General features: G+C 44.8%; 1 protein-coding gene across 4 annotated transcripts in view; it reads left to right on the top strand.

Moving 5' to 3' along the window:
* The window catches only part of raraa (retinoic acid receptor, alpha a), a 159,084-nt gene that overhangs the window by 23,884 nt on the left and 118,272 nt on the right, over positions 1-16,928 (top strand). The gene's annotated exons all lie outside the window — the stretch shown is intronic.

The raw sequence follows: 16,928 nt of genomic DNA, 5'->3' as shown, positions 1-16,928 counted from the left end.
TGTGTATGAGGATGCCAGCCAATACCCAGAAGAATGCAGACTCCCTCTACAAATCGCCGCCTTTATTGGATACCCACAGTGTGTGTTTTTGCACACAAACGCATATTCACACCCACAGAGGACATCCATGTGTTGTAACTGGGGATGACAAGTGGTCTGGCAGACGCTCCTGTTAGCAACCAGTTTGGCATACAGCAGGCCTGATGGACAACAAGGCTGGCACTTTGGTTTCATATGCATCTCTTCTTTTCTATTTCCCTGCCCTTTGATTTGTTTCTTTGGAGAAAGTGATCTCGCCGTTCTGTAGCTTTAAAAAATTGGCAAAGACAGCCAGAAAAACACGCAAGAAGTAAAGTAGGTCAGTTTTCACTTCAGTTGGGCTCTCTTTTTAGTTGTTTAGAGAGCATTAAACTGTATACACTTCATCTGTTCAGGATGAAACATCGCTGTTGTTGGAAATCATTAAATTATTCCATTAGCTGCTTCATTTATTCATCGCTGTTTTATTTTGTGAACCCGCAGAAGGTACACACAGTACTTGCATGCAGTCATTTTCCACTTTCTCTCCACTCTCTGAGTTAGCAGGTTTGGGGTTTTCATCTCCACGTGAAGCAGTATTTAACCCCCCCTCCCTTCCCGCCTCCCCTTCCCTGTCATAATTTAGATCCAGTCTCATTCGTGGGTTGGGAAGCGGCCCCGGCAGTTGATGTGGAACACATGCCTTTAATGATTCACACTCTGTGTGCGGTAGGTCGGTGGTGGCTGCCGAGCCCGCTCTGCCTCTCCCTCTGTCTAGAATGGGACTCCTGTGTTTTTTTTTTCAGTGTTTTGTTTTTGTTTTTTCTCCACTTCACACATGGAAACTTCGGGGAAGTTAATGTGTGATGTTTATTCACTGTTGTTCCTGTGTAATGGCACTTCTTATTCTCCCTCGAAGCTGGACAGAGTAGAACAATCAGCACTCGACAGCTTTGTTGTTTAGCCAGACTTAGTCTTTTCTTGTCTTGCCATAATGCTCCAGTGGCTTTTGTACTCTTTCTTTTAAATTTCCCCATGTTAGATTAAAACTGCCCTCCTTGTGTGGCTGTGCCAGTTTCTTTTAAAACTCTTAATGGCATTTTTTTGTTCTTTAATTGCGATAAAGTGTAGTGGGGAGATTGTGTCGCACACTAGGGCTTTCTAATACTTCCACCTCCTGATTAACCCATTTGATTTGTCAGATTTACGCAAACCCCCAAATAAGGAGAGTTCCACTTGAGTACCCTACTTTAAGTTCCCTTCTGTGCTGCTGAGCTCATTTATGTAAAGTATTTGAATAGGAAGATACTGTGTGGCATCTTACTTCCTCACCGTCAGCAGAAGTGTGCTGCAGAAGTCCTGATTCTCAATTGATTTAAGTTTTCACTCATGCATGCACACTCCACCCACTGTTAAAAAAAAAGGAGAAGCTTGACAGTATTTAATCTCATTCAAACAAATGCAGCAAGTGCATTTCTGCTGTGCATTCATCCAGCCATTGCTTTACCTTTCATTGTGCGTAAAAGGGAGTTTCTGTCCGTACAGTTGAAGAACAGTGAAATGTGCCAGCACGTGACAGGGAGTGGTCCCGCCATCCAAGCTGACACAAATGGCTTCCTGTTTTTTGCTTTCACCCAGTCCCCCCCCCAAACGCCAGCCTCCATCTTTCCATCCACGCTTCCATCTTTTGTTCTTCCCCTTTTTTTTCTCTCTATCTCTTCCTCTGTCTCGCCATCCCGGGTCCCACGCCCCTTTGTGTGGCCTTGTCTGACCTCTCCTTCCTGCGCTCACTCACACATACGCACATCTCTCTATCTCCTACAACACACACTTACTGGACATCGCACATGCATGGTATGAAGACAAACGGGCCGTGTCCTTGACATAACTGCAAGTAATCGGCTCTTTCCTTTTAGCCGAGACAAACTTACGGGTGGCCAGAGAACGCACTTGCCGAACTTGCTTGACAGAAGGGCTGCTCATATGCAGTAGATAGTCAAGAAATGGCATGTATTTGCCAGGCTGAGGTTAATGTGCAAAACTGATGCAGTCATTGTTTCACTGGCAGTAACGGATCATTGCTGAAGCCAGTGTGCTTTGCTCTTTATCATTAGTAGGAGAGTAATTTAGATTTAGCTCTTTTTCCCACAAGTACTTGACTAAATGCCCACGAGTTTACCAATCCTGTTTACTGTGATTTTATGTGGTGGTGCTCAGTTTTTACAATACCCATAATCCACAGCATAACAAAGTGCCACTCGTAAAGTGTTGCTTTAATGAAACTATGCCTTTGTGCTTGTTTTATGCACTGTGTTTTCAGTAAATTGGTGTTAATCTATTTGGCGGTCATAAATTTTGCTTTCTGTTGGAACTTGTTTTATAAAGTTCGATGCTCTAGAAGCTGGTTATGGAACAACAGAGTGAGTGCTTGAAGTAGTGGAGTGTGTGTGAGTGCTGAAATTGATGAAGAGACCTCCCTGGATTTAAGTGTTGCTACAAAGCACCACCCGATACTGTATGTAGAAAACCCCAGCCACTCTAGGCGAGAGGGCGTAGCTAACAGTACTGAGTAGTCTGCAGTTCTTCTTCGGGGCGCCTCCTGACAGGAACTTGGCAGCAAGGAAACATAAACAAATTCCCTGTGGTGGGCTGGAGGGCTGGGCTGCCCCCCCCCCTCCCGTTACCATACATGCACAGCGCAGCGCTGCTCGGCTCAGGCTAGCCCACTCCACTCGGCACCCACAAGCTGTGAGAAATAGATCTTAAAGGGACAGGTGCCGCCTGCACTCCACTCTGTATTTGCAGTCTGCTTTCCTTGTAGTCGTCACAGTTGCATAGTTTGCTTTCCACTGCATTGATTCAGACTGACAGTGATGTGTGTTACTTCTGCTGCACTGACCTCTTGAGGTTTCCAACAATGCCATTCAAACGCGCCTGGGGAGTGGAGGGAAAGTTCCTGCCAGGGGTCCCAAAATTTTTGTTTGTGCTGAGGTAGCAAAAAGCTGTAGCAATGATGATGTAATGACGGAGGCTGAGGATATGAGAGGGAGGCCTCACAATATAGTATGGAGGAGACAGAGAGAGAGAGAGACAGAGAGAGAGAGAGAGAGAGAGAGAGAGAGAGAGGGTGTGGTGGGCCCAACAGTCATAATACACACACACACACACACATGCAGAATTCCCACAACCAAAACATCCACACTCACACACACATGCTTATTTATACACATGTGCACACACAGAGACTCACATGCCTGCAGTTCTGTCTCTCTCTCTCTGTCTCCCTCTTTCTCTCTTACTCTCCAAACACAGTGGTGTATTGTGCAGCCTGACCTGGTCGCTGTCCAAAGGCAAAGAGAACCCAGATTGCTGAAACAGAGGGCTCACTACTAACAGGCCGGCCAGGCTGTAGTTGTTATAGCCTGCTATGGCCTTCCAAACCAATGGGGACTGCTAACTGAGCCCAGAAACTGTGTGTGCATACTACGTGTGTGTGCGCACATGCACGTTCTTTTTGATCAGCCACAGAAGGGTTTTTTGGACAGCACTTGCAGGAGCCGACATGGCACCTCCGTGCAATTTCATAAGCACTGGTAAAAGCATTTGCCTGACTTTTAATAGTCCTCCGTCTCCACAACATCGTCCAAACGCACTATTTTCAACCGTCCTTTAATGGCGTCGCTGGTGGAGTCGGGCCGCAGAAAAGAGGGCGATGTCGAGGAGGAGGAGGAGGAGACCCTTCTCCCCTGCTTCGATTCCTACTAGGAGAATAAAATGTGTTGAATAGTGAATCTCTTTTTCATTTTTTTTTCCTGGAATGGTGATGGATGTGAGAGCCAGCTCACAGTCTGCCTCATTGGTTTCAGTCGTCTGCCTGAATGTGATGATTCGCACCTGTACCAGTGTGTTTAGTTACAAAGTAGAGCGCTTTGACAGGCCACGTTTTCAATGTTTAGATATTGGCATTTGATTTGTTTTTTTAAATCATAGTAGATATATATAATTTGGGTGGAAATTCTTAAATGATGTTCTGTTCATTTGTATAACCGTGGCCAAGTCATTGGCTAAAGCTGTGCTCATTTCCTTAAGTTACACCTACATGAACTGAGCCTCTTCCCACAATTCATTTCAGCTGCACTGGACTACGAGTAAAGACGTCTCATGAACATGTAAAACAGGACGTGGTGGGCGATTATGTCACTGCCAGACATTTTGTGGAAGTAACAATGCTGTCCTTTCCCCAACTCTGTGTGTGTATGTGTGAGAGAGAATAGACCAGTCTCTCAGCAAGCGGCAGATAAGTTCAGGACAAGCGGGAAAGTCTTAGGATCCACTGACACAGCACCTCACAGGCAGCTCTGGTGACACTGCAGTTCAAAGGACGCAGACAAGGAGAGGGACAGAGACGGATGGAGAAAGAGGAGGAGGAAATGTAGGGGAAGAAGTGAGTGAGGCAGACAGAAAGAAGAAGACGAAGTAGACTTCTGGTGTGGCAGCAGCTCTCCTGGGATGCCATTAGGTGATGTGTGTGTGTGTGTGTGTGTGTGTGTGTGTGTGAGCAAGTGCACGTACAGTTAGTCACGCTCTTCCTTTAACTCAGTATGTGCGGCCGTTCCTAATGCACGTACATGCCCACATTCTGCTGTGTGTATGTGTGTCCCAGCACTCACGTGGAGTAAAATCTCCCACCAATGAGGTAGAAGAAGAAGACAGCATCAAGGGCTCAGAATGTATCCACCCCCCACACCTCCTCTCTCAGGTCCCAGTAGGCACATCTCTGTAATGGCCCCCTATCGATCCTGAGGCCTCCTTGTCCACACTCAATGCCCATCGATTGGCACATCGCAAAGAGTCTCAGAGGGCTGCTTCACATCCTGTGGCTCTCTGTGCGGACAGTGTGTGCGGAGTGTGCACGTGTGTAAAACAGCACTTGTTCATATTTAAGAAAAGAAACCTGTGTCTGCACGCCTGCGCTTTCATACCTTCGAATACATCTTGTTTCAATACCTTTCCAATAAACCTTCCCGGTTGCCATTAATGTGCCCGGAAACCTTCGAAGAAACTGTCCCATCGCGCCATCAAGTGAAGGTCTTCCTCTCATTAAACCGTGAACTATGCAGACCTCCACGTCCGAAACCTTGTAGCATAAAGACATAAACACCCAACATAAAAAAGACTCTGCAGTCTCCCACAAGAGAGACAAGACAGAAAAAGAAGAAAAGACTCCCTTGCCTCCCATGTCAAAAAAAAGCCTGATTAATCAGTCAAGCCACATGAAAACTTTGCTTGTTATTGTTGCTACTTGATTTATTGAAGGCCTGGATCTGGGTCAAGCATCCCCCCCCCCTTTTCTCTCTCCTCTCTTCCTTCTTACCCTTTTTTTTCTCTACCTAAATAAGGGCCCACCCCCCACGTCTCTTCCCTTTGTCTCTCATCTGGTTTTCTGTTTTTGTTAAGGGACAGTTGATTAATGGTGCCACAGACAAAGCCCGCAGTCTGCTCTCAGCCCGGGCTCAGATAGGGCTCCGCTTTAGGTAAACCAAAACACATGTGCTCTGGACGGCCAGTGGGAACCCCTGAGGAGGGAGAGGGAGAATGGGAAAGAGCGAAGAAATTAACGACAGTAGTCGCTGATGTATTATATACAGTGATATAGGGTCCTTCCTGCACTGGAAAATGTGCAGCAAAAGGAAAAGAGTTGTGTATAATATGCACAGAGACAAGCCAGCGTGCTCAGGGTGTGGTCGTTAGATTGAGTTGCACCATAGTAACCTCTATGTTCATTAAAGTATGAAGTTATCCTTCTGCTCCGGCTCACAGTATGCAATTGCACATATTTACAGATTTTAATGTAGCGAAGAGACATTTCCACACCTGAGCATTGTTTCTTGCCTGCAGGCTCCTCAGGAAGGAGTACAGTGCCAGTGAGAGTCTTGTAGAAGAGAATTGCCTTATTGAATGATAACGGAGCATATTATTCCTGTGACTGCACTCAGAGCTTTATTGTCAATTGTCTTCATAATAGCAGGGCTTGCCACTCATGTCATACTTTATCGCTACACTCTACTGTGTTTGTGTATTTATGTTTGGATGCAGCTAATTGGCTGTGCTTGCTGCCTTAGGCAAACATGTCTTCTTGGGGAATTATTACCCAGAAGGTATATTGGTTAATAACACTTATGTGTTCACTTATACTATATGGCTCTAACCTACTGAACCATTACGCTCTCCTTCAATTTAGAGGCAAACATCTTTTTCTAAATCCATATAGATAGTATATAATGTTGACAATCCATGAGATTATGAGTGGTGAACTGTTCCTTATCATTTTTTTTGCTCTTTACGTGAGGGGTTGTTTTCACAAAGTGGGATTATTGTCAATGTCAGAAAATCCTGATATCAGATTTATTAAAGCGGGATTTTATTAGGTACGTTTCCATAGTCAGTGTATTATCTAGAGTAGTTGTTGGAAAAACGAGCACAAGGACAGACACAGAAGCTTAGCAGTGTACTTTGGCAGCAGCAAAACATGTTATGATTACCCACAAAAAGCCCAACTAAAAAAAAAAATCAGTCTATCAGTATGCTATAACAACGAACAACCTTAAAAAATATGGCCGTGAAAGACTCCCCTCTCACATGTTCTGTGAGGTAAAATTACTTTTTTTTTTCAATGGAGTCTCGTGGCTTTGACTGGAGCAAAGATGACGGCCTCGGTTCCCATCAGATAGGGCTGTCTGACGGGAAGTAAAGTGATGGAAACATTGTAAATATAGTGTACACTTAAACTGATTCAAACTCTTTTAGGTGGCTAACATATGTTTAGCTGCTGCCCTTGTCCACAGCAGCACATTGCTTAGCCTCCGTCTTGGTACCAATGAAGCTTTTCCAAAATGGGAGCATGCCAACTGTGATCAGTGGTGGAAAGTAATACGTACATTTACTCAAGTACTATACTTGAGTACAATTTTGAATAAATCAATAAATCCAATCATAAATCCAAACAATGCCTTGAACAATATGATGCTTAACACTACTAGTAAGTGATCAAAGAACTATGAAGAAGTATTACAATGTGGCCACTGGCTGGCTTAGATATTTTTTGGTCAAGTGTGTCGTCATTTAAGCATGAATAACATCCTCAGCTTTTTAATTAAAATGGAAATGCCCCTTCTACTTCTCAACATGTTTTCTGGTACACGGACAGTGCCACCACCCAACCTGCAGCGTGTGGGCCAAAGCATATAGGGATTGAGTGTTGTTTTGGAGGCAGAGAGTTCCAGGAGGAGTCTAGCTGGTCAGCAAGGCCCCTGTCCAACAGCAACACCACCAGCGCTTTGCAAAACCGTGCACACCCAGAGGAAGGATGGAGCTCTACTGACGAGCTTGTTGCAGTCATCCACTGCATCTCACCCAGACTATATGTGCCTGCCAACTTCCTGTCTTTCCCAGCTCACACACGGGATGATCCCGAAGCCTTCCTCTGGGTCTACGAGGGATTAGCGGTGGCATGTGGACTGACGGAAGAGGAGGCAGGCAGAGAGCAGCCAAGCAGTGACTGGTGCAACAGTGCTATATTAGCAAAAAAATATTTTCCATCTCCTCCTCTCTGTCCTTTGTCCCATTATGGGTCTGGATTTGTCGGGAGTCCTCGAGTAGAAGTGCTAAGCCCCTTTCACACATGCACTGCAACCCTGAACTGATCTAGACTTTACCCAGAGGAGCTGTATGTGTGAAGGCAAATGTCAGAAACAGTTGAACTGGACATTAAATGGATTTTTACCCTACCAGCTCACTAGTATAAAGTCTAGTGTAATGTCTAAATGAGCCCATGTGTGAATAGAGCGGGTCACTGTCTGGAGAATTCACAACGAGTGAGTTTTCTTATGAGAAATCAGCTGTAGTTAAACTGGAGACCCAAGCACTTCCAGTACAGCTATGTATGTATGGAAGATGTGTGTTAGATTGGTCACTACTGTGTCAGTTGCAAAATTCATTCATAATACTGGTGGGTTCTACTAGTTTATAAGTGGAGAAGTGGGATGCAGCCCCCTTTCTTTTAGAAATCACAAGTACAATTTTTAACTTTCCCCTTCCAACTCTGCATGGGAAGTATGGACTCTACTGTAGTACTAGAGTTTCCTTCCTAGTGCCATAAAGAACATCAGGAAAAACGGGAAAATTGTGTCCCACGCTCCAGCTCCGTATGCAATAAAGTTGAGGTCAGCTGAGTTTCTGCTGGTGAGTGAAATGTGTCAAAGCCTGCAAAACATTTCCCTTTTTTCCCCCCTAGTTGTCCTTTATTTAAAAAGCTCCGCAGTTAAGTCTTGATGTGCCTAACCCCTCCATTAGGACCTAGGTGTGAAGTGGCCAGGGTTGCTGTTGTCAGTTCATGTATCCTGGAATAGTTTAATGTCCCGGACAAATTAGAGAATCGAGGCAAATATCTGTGTTTATTCAGTTTTAAAAAACTGATGGGCAGGCTATATAAAGAATGACATCAAGCCATGTAGATTTGTAACAAGTTGTATTGAACAGTAGGCTGCTTTTTCTTGGAGTTCAGTCAATAGACTCAAATGCATAATAATGCTATTGTGTGTGTGTTTCAGGACAGGTTGGGTGGGTTTCTGTATACACGGTGGTGACTCAAAAATTCATCATGCAGCCCAGTACTACAATGTTCTCTAAAATAACCCGAGCGATATTCATTGCATAGGTGACATGTCACTTGTTTGACACAGTAACCTGCTGTGGGGGCCTGAGCACTGTAGTCCAAACAAGCCTGGTTGTCTGCTTTGATGAGCACAGAGCCAAGTGGCTCATCTTCACTTCATTAGACCGAGCGCCTGTTAATAATTCATGCTCTGCTTTCCCTGGAAGCACAACCAAAGGCTCAGCTGCGCCTGTCCATCCATATTCCTCGTCACCGGACATTTAAGCCCTTTTCCCATTTTTGGAAGTTATTTGCTCACTTACCCGCCCACACCCCACCCTGTGATGTGCACCTGCCTGGATGAGCAGATGATGCTGTAGAGCCAGAGGCAGAGGTAGAGCAGTTTTGGCATGTCGATATTTTTATCTTTATTTTTTTGTTTTGCTCTTGTCATTACCTCCCTCCTCCATTGTTACTCAAAGATGATGTGTACCCAGTACCCAATGTACTCTGTCTCCCTCCTTCCATCCCCAGGGAGTGTGTGTTCTCTTTATATTTTACTGCTTTTTTTCCTCTCTGCTCATCGTCTCTTGTTGCACTTCGGTGTCAGATTTAGTTATGTATGCATCCCATGTCTTTGATCCCCCCTGCACTCCTGTGTTGTGTACATTGCATAACCACCCGCTGCTAAGCCTAGCAGTGTACCTCAACTCCATCTCTCTCTCTCTCTTTCTCTCACACACACTCTCATTCCTCTTTTTCCGACACCCCCCCATCTTCTTCTCGCTTCTTTGGCAGCAATCCAGGTCATCACTCCTTAACTCCCCCCCTTCTCCTCCTCCATTCCCAAACCTTGAAAGTTGGAGCAGTTGGTCTTCTTGCCTCTCTGACTTTCTCCGTGTATTTGTCTTTTTCTCGCTGCCTTCTTTTTCCTTCCTCTTCCTTTATTTCCCGTCCTTTCTCTCCTCTCTCTACTCATCTCTCGCTCCCTGCCTCTTGCTCTCCACTCTCCCAGTGGTCTCATTAGGTGTGAAGGAGGCTGCCTGGTGTGTGTGTATGTGTGTTCTCTTAGGCAAAGTCTCACTTGACTGAGCATGCCACTTGCACTAGCGGGGGCCTGGGCTCCATTATTACCACAAAGCTGTCACAAACAGTATATAAAGTAGCCTCCTGTTGCTGAGTTGTGGGTGAACACAGTGCAGGACTCTCTTAACAATAGCAGCTACCACTGTTCTGCTTTCCCTCTGCTGTGCCGTTGCTATGGTTGTAGGAATCAATGTGCACCTACACAGATATAGAAAATATCAGCAGAAATGTCAGAAAAATGTGCAAACATGTGACCTGGCTATCATTTCTGCAGCACATGCTGCTCCTGAAGCTCTAAACCCAACACCGAACATATGTCTCTTCTCTACAATCACACCCCACCTATGTGGTCAAACCTTTGGGATGCCCCTCCATCTTCTTCTCTACTGAATGAGTGAGTGATAGTGTGTGTGTGTGCGTTTGCACCAATGTTATGCTAGTGTCTAGTTACAGGGATGGGGCCGTGTACAGGAAAGAGCCCCTCTGCTGCCTCGCTGGCAGGCCTGACCCCGGCAGGTCAACGTCCATTACCACATGAAACCTAAATGTCAAGCACGGCCCCCTGCTATAGCCATTTGTCTTTCTCTGTGGGTCAGTCGGCCTGGACACACACACACACACACACACACACACACACACACCTACACACAAACCACTGCTCTTGCTTGAAATGCACAGTCATGCTCCACAACGAGGAAGTGTCCCTAATTTGAATGATTTCCTGTTGATGTATTTGAATACACATTTGTTATGTTTCTCTGCGTCAATGAATGTTTCTATTGCTCTTCATATACACAAGGAATTCTTTTCATCTCACAAGTTTGAAGTTATCAGTGGAGTTGACTTACTGACAGCATGACTGTAGCTGAAACCAGCTGTAAGCCTACAGTTGTTTAGCTTTGGTGTATCTGTGAGTGGACTGAATAACCTTTGTTGCCAATGATGGCCACAAAAGTCAGAACACGGACACAGAAAGCAGTTTACAGTAGAATACGGGTGGGCGATATGGCCAAATATCAGGGTATATATAGTTTTATATCACAGTGATGCTATATATCACGATACCATCACGATTTGCGACATCACAAGATTGCGTAAGACAGCAAAGTCAAGCGGCATCACAGCTTGAGAATAGCTTCCATGGTGGAAACAGTATCATCAAATCTCTGCCAGTGGACACATTTCTACCATCTCATGTAGAGCTGGGCAATATGGCCAAAATCTTCTAACCACTAGAAGTAATTTCATATCTCAATAACAATATATGTCACGATACAGTATGTTTTCTGGTAATGTAATTAAATAAATAGTCTATGAAATAACCACATAGTAACGCCTGTTTTTTTTATTGACACTGATTTAAAAAAAGTTGATAATTTGCTAATCCTTTTTATATTCTATCGAAAACTGTACAAAGACAATAGATTAAATGTTTAAACTGATTAACACTTGTTTTTATAAACATACACTCTGAATTCTGAACTTAACGCATTCTGTTTGCATTTACGTTCGACACAACGTCCCAACTTTCTTGGAATTGGGGCTGTGTTTCATAATCAATAATAATTTCATAATAATGTAAACAAAACAGCATTTGTAAGATCTGCTCCTGCTTCCCAACTTAAATCCTTGTCCAAATCTTTGACAATCTTTTTCACCATTGTGATACTTAGGAGACATTTTCACATAATTTGTGTATTTTGCCCTACTGTAGTTGTGGTGCTCTTTCTCATTTTGAAAAATGTAGTTGGCAGCTTCTTTCATAGTAAAGTTTTTCTGCTTTTGACAGTTTAAAAAAGCTTTGTCAAAGTGAAGAAAACTGTACAAAGGTGGAAGAAATAATCCACTATCCTTTGTTTCTTCACCCTTTATCTTTAAGCTTGTGATGTAACCTTTTTGTTCCAAGGTCACAAAAGATTAATTTAAACATTTGCTATCTCTGAGGTTATTAGGCGTTGAAAAAAATATTGAATAATCTTGAAGGCCACCTCATTTTTTCACACTCATGCATTAAGTCTCTTTCACTTCTCTCTCCAGCAGTCATCATGGAAAAAGCATTTTTCCTCCTGTGTTAAACAACCTCAATCTCTGTATACAGTGATGAGCCCTAACAGCCATTATCAGAGAGCATGCTGGCCAACTCCATCACTTGTTCCCCACATTACTGAGCAACAGCCATCCATTTTAACAGATAATGGACGCTGGTGTGTGTGTGTGTGTGTGTGTGTGTGTGTGTGTGTGTGTGTTATCAAAGCGATTATGAAAAGCTACAGTGAACGTACATACACACACAGGCAGGCACGTACATAAACACACGACTTGTTTACAGGAAGCTGTCAGCCATGTGTCCTCATGATAAATAAACAGGGAATCGTCTCCTTTTTTAATGATGGCGTATACAGGCCTGCACGCTGAATATTGACGGAAAGATTGAAAGCGTCCTCACGGGCCTTTCTAACATGACGTATGGCTCTCGCTTTGTATTTTTTCTCTCCTGCCCTTCATTTTGACACCCCCCCACCCCCCTACTCCTCTCAGCTCTCCTTTTATTTATCTTAGACAGTGCATTGGGTTTGCAGACGTGAGAGATGCCATAAACACATTTATCAAGGGAGGCTGCCAATAGGGAAAACATCAGGACTATGAATGAGAAGAATGTGATAATAAACGGAGAAAGAATCGCATAACAATGAGAAAAGATGAAGAAAAAAAAGGAAAAGTGCGTTCCTGCGGGATGGCAGAGGGCATCCACAAAGTACAGTGTCAACAGGGAACAGGCTGCGTTTGAGTTTTCACCAACCTGAAGCGTAGTAGCTCATGGCAGCTCAGGAGAGCACAACAACAATAATGCCACCTGCATTAGCAGTCTGCCCGCGCAGCCAGAAGATGCCTCGCTTTGATAAATGTTTTATTGTTTATGCTGTCTCCGTCTCTCTTTCTCTCCTCCTCTCCATCCTACACGCACAGCTGTGGGAGACTGGCAAGCTTTTTTCTTTTTTTTTCTCCTTTTTTTAACCAAGTGTTGTTTCAGTGTTAGTCAAGCGTTTGATGTCTGTCTCAATTGTTGTTCATCGGCCTCCCTGGGCTGAGATCACAGGCAGCATTTATTAATTTGCAGGTTCAGACTCTGAGCTCAGGGACCGCTACCAGCAGGTCCTCCACATGTCTTTTTTCCCTTTTTGTTTCTACTTAAACAGTATATACTGCCCCCTTTTTTGACTATTAACAATTGACCTACTTTATGAATCTAAACTTAGCAGCACTCAACCCAAGGCAAAGGAGTGAGTTGTGCTTATGAAGGGGGGTCAGAGTGGTATCTGTGCTCCACATAGACAGAGGGTTAATTGATGCATTCTGGTGTCAACGCGCTGATTGCTCGCTTTTTTGCCTCGTTGGCTTTTTTAAGCAGCTGTTTAACCCCATTATCTGATTAGTTGTATGTACGGAGTATTTTTTCTGTGTGTGTGTGAGAGAGAGTCCTAGTTGCCTCACAAAGATGAAGAGCTCTCTCTTTACCTAAGGGGGATGGGGTTTGACAGTACACTGTAGCCCTCACCCACCCTCCATGCTTCCATTGAAGCCCTCTCCTCCCGCCTCACCCACCATCCCCCACTTGCTGATAAATGTGTTTTTCTTAAAGGAAGGAGGTGGTTGGTTGAGAGGAGTCTCTTTTAATGTTGCTTTTTTTTTTTGGCGAGAGTGTGTGTGTGTGCTTGCTAATGCACTGCAGGGCCGTGTGGCGGGGCTACAGGCAGGCAGACTCGGAGGCAGGCCCGCAACCTCGACCCCAGCATCATTTGTTTGGACGAGGGCCGTCAGCGCCTGTCGCACGGCCCATGATGAAGTGTCAGTCGGTAATTGTCCCTGCGAAGCATCCACATCTCAGGGGGTGATGGGGGGGAGGGAGGGGAGGAAGGATGGGGGAGGCAGGGAGCTGACAGAGAGAGAAATGACACCCTGGGCTCCTCCTATTCTCTCTCTCCCTCTGTCCTTTTCACTCCCCCTTTTCTTTCTAGTTTTTCTCCCCAGTCTTAGAACAGCTGCACCTCATATGAAGGTCTGCTGTGTGCCTGGCTCAGACCAGTGGCTCCCATGGAGCTTCAGCTGGGGCCCAGTGGATTCATAATGCATGTTTGTGCATTTACTGTACACTTGTGGGTTTTTGTTGTTGTTTTTGTTGTGCAGCATGAAGGGACTATTTCTTTGCATGCCTTCTTGCAGCCTTGTGTTGTAGAAAGACGAAACCTTGAACATTGTAGATAATTGCTCAGAATACCTCTGCCTCTGTGAATGCACAGTGTATTTAAGTGTATTTTCCTCTTTCTGTTATCCACCAGCCATTCATTTTATTTGAATGAACGGCTATTTATTTTCCAAGAGTCTTCTTGAAAAAACCTCTTTGGTCAAAACAGCAGCTCCCTCTGCTCGCAAAAATCATCTTGATAATACACACACACACACACATATATGTACATATAGTTTTTTTCCCAGCCTTGGTCGTTTTGGTAATTAGATTTAGTAAGGGGCTTATATCGATCAAACGATATCTCTATGTAATGAAAAGCTTTTACAGGACTCACAGCAGCTATTTATAGCACGATCTATAATGCCGTACGGCGGGGGCCCCTAATGCACATCGCCCGGGCTCCTGTGCATTAATTTGCCAGCGGAGGTATGAAGTCAGAGCCCAATATAAGAAGCTCCATGACGGAGGAGTGGGGGGTCGAAAGACAGACAAGAAGGGAGAAAAGAGTGATAGAGTAGAAGGCAGAATAGACAAAGGATCAGGTAAAAGAGGGAGCAATATGAAAAACATCATGAAGGACAGATCATGGGGAAGATGAATACTGGAAGGTATGAAGGGCAAGAAATGGAGATGCGGAAAGAGGCGAAGCAGCCAAGAGAGACGAGGATATGAAGGAAACCACCTTGAGATATGAGTCCTATATTTCCAGTTTCCTCATTCCTATCATCGCTATGATGATGGGATGAAAACTGTAATGCACGCTAGATCAACGATAGGGTTCCTTATAGAGGAATGAGGGAAGAAATTCAAGAACAAAGACTGGAAAGCGTGTCTTGAATATAGGATGAAATATGGGACAGAAGAAGAAGAGAAGAAATATGTAAAATTACAGACCAGACAATGGAGACTGCCATTATTTTGGCGTGTGGCTCCCTATGACACCCTGAGGACAGCAGGTGAATTAGGAGGAGGCAGATGGGACGCCTCCAAGTCCCTGTCCTACTGTCTGTCTCTCTGTCTGTTGGTTGGCTGCAGGTGGAACACAGCCTGCCATTCCTGCTGTCTAAATGAGGAGACCCTCTCCTCTCTCTCTCTCCTTCTCTTTCACACACACACTTACTGTCTCTCTCTCTCTCTTTCTCTTTAATGGGGCACTGGCCTGGGGCGCTGAACCAGCTCCCTCCGGAGCAACACACACACAGCATGCACACACACTGATCATACATTATAGACACTCCTGGATGCCCTTGCACATGCACACACACATGTTAAAAAAAAAAAAAAAAGAAGAAGCAAGGGAAACCACAGCCTCCCAAATTATGCCCCAGTCTGTGAGATGATGAATCTGGTTGGTGATTAGTTAGTTGAGGAGGGAGGCGCACTGCTTAGGCCCTTTAATGGGCCATAATTTGGAAGATAACTGTATTGTCCTATCTCTCTTGACATTTAAATCTAATCAGACCCTGCTGGTTAGCACTGTGGTCCAAGACGAGGGAGCCTGGGAGGGATGAAAGGCTGCTAGAGGAGAGGGATTGGCCCGTTGTGGATCGTGCATCCCTTTGGGTAGAGGCTAAGCAATTAGAAAACAAGGCCCGGGCACACACATTATTTCCTGCATTGCTTTTCTATTTATTTTTTGTTTGATCACTGTACAGAGCCTTAGATTTAGGAACAGAATAGCTTTGAAACAGATTCATACAATATCACTTCCCCTTACACACACACACACACACACACACACACACACACACACACACACACACACACACAGGGGAGTCACTCCAAGGCCTCTCCTCTGCTCCTTATTACCACAGATGAGATGCTCAGTTTGATTAACACTTCTCTTTCATCCTCTTCATTAGCAGAGGAAAGCCACTGCAGCAGGCGCGGGCCCATGAAAAGAGGGCATGAATTAGAATCCACTTATTCCATAGACTGCCACTAATTCCACACAATGGCGGTTAATGGTGGGGAGTAATAGGAAAAGGGTGTTTCTAATTGTTTCTTTGGATGGAGTGGTGCACGCTGCAGCAGCTGTTTTTCTGTACAGCAAAGCAGGCCGCTCAAAGAGCCTGAACAAAGGCCAACGCCGGCGTTGGAGGGTCCGCACGACTCCGTTCCGTGGAGCTCACAAGCAATAAATGCGTGTAGACGAGCCAATTTCCTCTGGCGAAGCGTCTTGCCGAGCGGAGGAGCCGGGCCCCAGTCAATGAGAACCACCTGGTGCTGAGGGAAGTGATTAGGGTTGGCACCACAGTGAGCGAAGAGCTGTTTTGTTAAGGAGGATTGAGATGCGGAGAGTTGGAGAAGGGGGGGTGCTCACCCGAGTTTGGTTTGTTGGAGAAATATTGACGTTAGGTTTTTGTCAAAGCGAGATCTGAGGCAAAATGTTGTTTTGTTGCTGCTCAATTAGAGGGAATTATTCTGGTTACGGCATGTGTTTTGGGTTTTGACGCTGGTGCTGATTGCAGAGTGGGTTGGAGCGTGGGACGTGCCACAACAATGGGATTGTGGGTTCAGCTCCCACACAGACTACACACATACCAACTTAGAAGTGAACATAGTTCCGAGGGTGGCTAACCATGGGGATGATGAAGACTTTGTCTGTATTGATGGGAATTTTATTGCAACCACCACAAAAATGTGTCTATAAATGCAGAGAGAATGGTGATAATTTCTACATGGGACAAGGCTCAGTTGCTGCGGGGCCCACCCAAACGACAGATTCTGTGGGTAAAATCCCCATCAAATGGCATTTAGTGTTACAGTACATCACTGTGGCATTAAATCAACACAGACATTACAATTGTTTTCTGTAAGGTCAATGAGGATGAGGGGCGGATACATTTAATGTGTATATACTTACTTTTGCCATCTACCATTACTATAGAAAAGCTATAGAAATGTTCGTAATACTCACCACTG

This window comes from Centropristis striata, chromosome 21 (assembly GCF_030273125.1).
Source record: "Centropristis striata isolate RG_2023a ecotype Rhode Island chromosome 21, C.striata_1.0, whole genome shotgun sequence".
In the NCBI taxonomy this organism is placed as follows: Eukaryota; Metazoa; Chordata; class Actinopteri; order Perciformes; family Serranidae; genus Centropristis; species Centropristis striata.
Note: the sequence above shows the minus strand (reverse complement) of the source record. Positions and strands in the feature narration are given on the sequence as shown.